Source organism: Dasypus novemcinctus, chromosome 31 (genome assembly GCF_030445035.2).
Source record: "Dasypus novemcinctus isolate mDasNov1 chromosome 31, mDasNov1.1.hap2, whole genome shotgun sequence".
NCBI lineage: Eukaryota > Metazoa > Chordata > Mammalia > Cingulata > Dasypodidae > Dasypus > Dasypus novemcinctus.
Window position 1 is genome coordinate 2,659,360 of NC_080703.1, and position 5,013 is coordinate 2,664,372.

Consider the following 5,013-nt stretch of genomic DNA (forward strand, 5'->3'; position numbering starts at 1 on the left):
GGTCTTAGCGCTGCTCTCTCTGTGTTGTCTGACTTTTTCTGCTTACTCCTAGGTTCTGCTCCCTCATCACTTCAGCTAGCAGGCCGTGTTCATTTGACATGCTCTTCCTTTGCATGCTTACACTTGTTACATTTAAACAATTTTAAAGTGGATGTGGTCATCATTTCTTTCCACACTCCTTGAAAAGTCTGGGGCATCTGTCACTGACCCCACCCCATAGACCACTCCAACACACATACAGCTGCTTTTCCTTCCACCTGCTCACGGAAAGCTCATCTCCTAAGTTACCTTCCCTCCCTTTCTTGGCCACACAAGGCCCTTCTCCTGGGGCTATTCAGCAAAAAACCATCCATGAACCCCAGGAGGTCTAGACAATGAGCAGGAAAAGGCTAATGTGCTTTGGCTGAAGGGGGAGCTCTAGGGACATGTGGTCCTACTTTTTCCCATACAGCCAAGGGGCTGTGATGGAGTTCTGGAAGGCTGGAGGAGAGGGAGAAGCAGAGAAGGAAGTGCCTGGTGAGGGGTCTCTCAGGCCCAGGGCAGTCTAAAGACCTGAGTGAGGGGGAGCTGGGGAGGGGAAAGATTATGGGTGAGTGTGAGATTTAGGAATGTTAGGGTCTGAGAATGTCTTTTTCCCTTTGTTTTCCTGCATTCTGGGTGGCTTTTCTCTGCAGTACCACAGCTACAAGGTTAGTTTTGAGGTAGTCAGGATGGGGGAGGCAAGGGGAGGGGCACATGAGGAGCTAGGTTGGCAGTTTGGTCAAGAGAGAGAACACCAGTCTTGGTTGGGGTCCTGAGGCCCCTGACATGAAGCATGAACCCTTTAGGTGTCAGATCATGGGGAGGTCCTGGGGCCCCAAGAAAAGGCAGGGAGACTAGGGTAGCACTTGAGGGACTTAAGGCCATGGCAGTTTACCAACCACCACAGCAGTGCTTGAGCAATGTCAGCACCTGCTGATTTCCAAGTTCCCACAAAGGCTTTTTCCTACCTGTGGCAGACTCAGGACATCACACAGCTTGCATAGAAGCTCATGATAATGAGAAGACTCTCTCTGAGCTTCCCCCAAAATACATGAAAGGATATGCCATTCCCAGGGGACCAGCCAGGGTGGGGTGGGGGATATGGATGGATTTGGTCATGGGGAAAGACCTGAGCCAGGGACACAGCAACTCACCTGACCACCCCCTAATTCCTCTAGTCTCTGAAAGCCCCTGGGGCTTTCTTAAGATCACCAGTGAATGTGCAGGTGTTTGTCTATTTCACAAGCTGTCTAGATCCCACTAAAGGCAAACAATATTTTGGCCTTCCAGTATCATCTTAACATTTTATTTATTGAGCTATAATTAACATGCCATAACTTCAGCCTGTGAAAGTGCCATACTCAGTGCTTTTTAGTACTCATAAGGCTGTAAAACCATAATCATTATCTAATCCCAGAATATTTTCATCACTTTGAAATGGTCCAGGAGCATTTACTTCCCCCAACCACCTTCAATCCAGCCCCTAGCAACCACTAAACTACCTGCTGCCTGTCTGAATTTGCCTAGTGCAGATCATTCATATGAATGGAATCCTATAAGTGGTCTCTAGTGTCCAGCTTCTTTCACTTAACATAATATTCTTCGGGTCCCTCACCATCTAGCACATATCTATACTTCATTACATTTTATGGCTGATAATATCTCATTGTATGACTAGACTGTATTTTATTTGTCCCTTCATCTTTTGATGGGCATTTGAGTTGCTTGTACTTTTTGGTTACTATGATACCAAACTTGTCCCAGATTTGGCCAGAAGGGCTTCCAGTTGGCTCCCATCATGTTTTGACTCCACCCCTGTGGACTTTGGTGTCTTCCATGCTCTCCAGTACACCATGATCATTAGGTTCCTCTCACACATTTCCTGGCCAAGACCTGGACTCACATATACCCCCTAGGTGCCCTCTTCCCTTTTCATGGAGAAAAGTATTTTGGGACCACAATCTGGGCATTAGTGGTGGATGTTGCCACCAGATTTTCCTCACTTATAGGCCTGCTCAATAAAGAGAGCTGGAAGCTCTATTTACAGAGAAAATGGATTAGTTCAGACATATATTTGCTAATTAAAATGTAAGATTAGTGTTTTACTTTCCTGATAAACCTTCTGAAGTGGCTCCACAGCCCACAGCTAGGGCAGGCAGGAGGCTGGGCCAGGGTCCTTGGGCTCTGTGTTGTGCCAGGGATTAAACCTTTAGTTCCTGAACATTGGGGAAGCTGGGGGAGGGCACAGGCATAGCTCAGGACAGGGCCTGTTACCACCCAGACAGGAAGCCACTCAGTAATTTAATTTGTGGGGAGGTGTGTCTGTACAGTAGTGTGGTCCTCAGTCTTGGTGGCATTCCCTTCCCCCCTCAGGCCCTATCTTTTATCCCCCTCCCCAAAGGAATTGCCCACAGCCCAATGGCATAAGCAAAGTACAAATATTGGACAATGGACACAATCAACCCAGGGGGCTGCAATCTCTAAGGGCTCAGAGCCAAACTCCTCTTGAGGATAATCAGTAGCAACACGTCTGAGAGTGCAGACTGGAGATTCCCGAGATGGACAACCTCAAATCACACCATCCAAGACTCCACGTTGACTCACAGAAAAGACTGTGTGGTTTCTCTACCTTAGAAGGGATAAGTATTCCTCTCTTGGCATTCAGAGCTCATGGGTGATGCCTCAGGTTCCAGCCAGGCAGGAGAGGCCACCAGTACCTGACACAGAGGCCACAGCCTGCCAGGGATTTTCTGGGTTAAGAAATTGCACAAGGAATGGCAGGGCAGTGGGAAGCACTAGTTCATAGGGAGCAGTAGTGTTTATGAAACAAGGTCCAGCTGGAGCCTGAAAAACTGCATCCCAATTCCCCCAGTCCCCTCATAAGAAAAAGGAATTCTGTTGTCAGGGATAAGTATCCAGAAGCATGAAATCTAAGGTAAAGATTTGACCATGGGGCAAAGAGGGGACTGAGGATGCTAAGTTCTGCCTGCCCTTGGACCATGTGCTAATAATCTTCTCTGTCCTTTTGTGTTCCATATTGGAAGCTGTGTTCTAACTTTACTGTAACTAGTGCTGATGTAAATCTGAACTTTTCCCTTGAAAACTACAAGTTCCTATTTGGTGCTCAAACAAAACCTCAGCCAAGAAGCAGAAAATGTCTTCCTCCAAAGTGGTAGAAAGGCAGCCACTGCCCTCTCCAGGGTCAGGAAATGGTCCTGGCAAATGGAAGTACCTTCAACATCTAAATCCTGATGCTCCTTCTAGGTGTATTGATACTGAAATGCACATTTGCTCTGTGAAAGGGAATATCTGTGTTTGCTTCAGGAATGGGTAGCTGGCTCTTTTCACTTCTCCCTTCTCAAACTGATGACTCTGCATGATTTCTTATTTGAATAAACAGTGTGAGAGGCTGCACCTCATTTCAATTAACACTATAAATGAAAGAACCAATCATCAACTCCAAGGCTGCAGTTGAAACAAGGCTTTATTAATAAAATATTCACATCTAACATTAACTATTTATAATAGATAAATATTGTCCATCCCCTATATATATATATTCTGAAATGTCACAGATGTCATCCAAGGGCTCCAGGTAAGAAGCTGAATGGTCCCCTAAGTGAGTGACTGGTCACAAGAGCCCAGGACAAACTTTCACAGGACAGAGTCTTGAGGGACAGCAGGTTAGTTTCAGGGGTTTAAGTGATGTCCTGGGGTGGCCCAAACTGGCTTGTGGGGAGGGAGGTACCTGCCTGGCCTGCCCACTGTGGTGGGGATCAGCAAACCTACTTGGCCAGGCAGACCTGAGAAGGGGAGACACTGAGGCTGGTGGGCACCAGGGGCCAGTTAGAATTTCCCCTTTTGGAACTTCAGTCCCTTCTGCTTCTTCCCCAGAAGGGCTGAGGTAGCTCTCTTCCTAAACTTGGAGTCCATGGATGTGGTCTGCTTGGTAAGCATTAAATGATACTTAGGTAAGGGATGCATCACATCATACACTTTTGCACTGCCTGGGATCTGCATCACTGGGGAGTGGGGCAGATGGGTGGTCAGCTGTGCTCTGAGGAACCACAGGACACCCCGATGCTTTGTGCCCCCATGAGAGCAGGCCTCAGCCACATACCTGGATCCCCAATCCAATTCCAGGAACAAAAAGAGCCCTCTGAATGACACCTGCCTGCAGGAAAGACTCTGCAGAGGCATAGCTAAAAATGAAGAACCCTTGTTTTAAAAGTGACTCTGACTCATAAATGCCAACCTCGAGAACGGAGCTGATAAAGGGTCATCTATTTCCCCACCCCATACCCTGATGCCTTCACTACTCAGAATTTTGGAGTTGAAATTGAATTTCTGGACCACAGTGCACAGCCCCCAAATCCAGCACTACCCAGGACAAGACCACTGGGGCCCAGTGAAGGGCAGCCCTGTCCAGAGCTCCCAAGCAGGGTTCCTGAAGGCCTCCATGACCACGCAGTACCTGACACCCAGCAAGGATTTACACTGATCCCATCTTCCTCCTGTCTTCCTGGCCTAGAGCCAGCTAGAAAGGAACACTAGGCTGGAATTCCTGCTCTGGCCTCAGTTGGTGTGGCTACTCATCTCCTTTCTCAACATCTTCAGTCCTTGGTCTTCCTGTTCTGTAGGATGGGTCCTTCTGCCTTATTTTACACCTTACAGCTCCCATTTCCCATTCAAAAGACAAGAGAGGAGACTAGAGAGGATTTAGAACCAACTTCTAGGAATGGTGGGAGTAATTTTAATTTGCCTGGGCTAATGGCTGGAGAGGGTTATCAGCTCACTGACAAGAATCCGGTTAACTTTATTGTGCACAGACACACCATGTGCACATACCTTGATTAATTTTCTCTCCCCTTAGGGGATAAGAAGCTGACCCAGATGCTTGAGAAACCTAAGTGTTCAGAGCCCAGGATGCCTGGCTCTGGGTCTGTGCTGTTGTTCTGGATTCTTTACCTTTCCCACTTTCTAGAATACTGA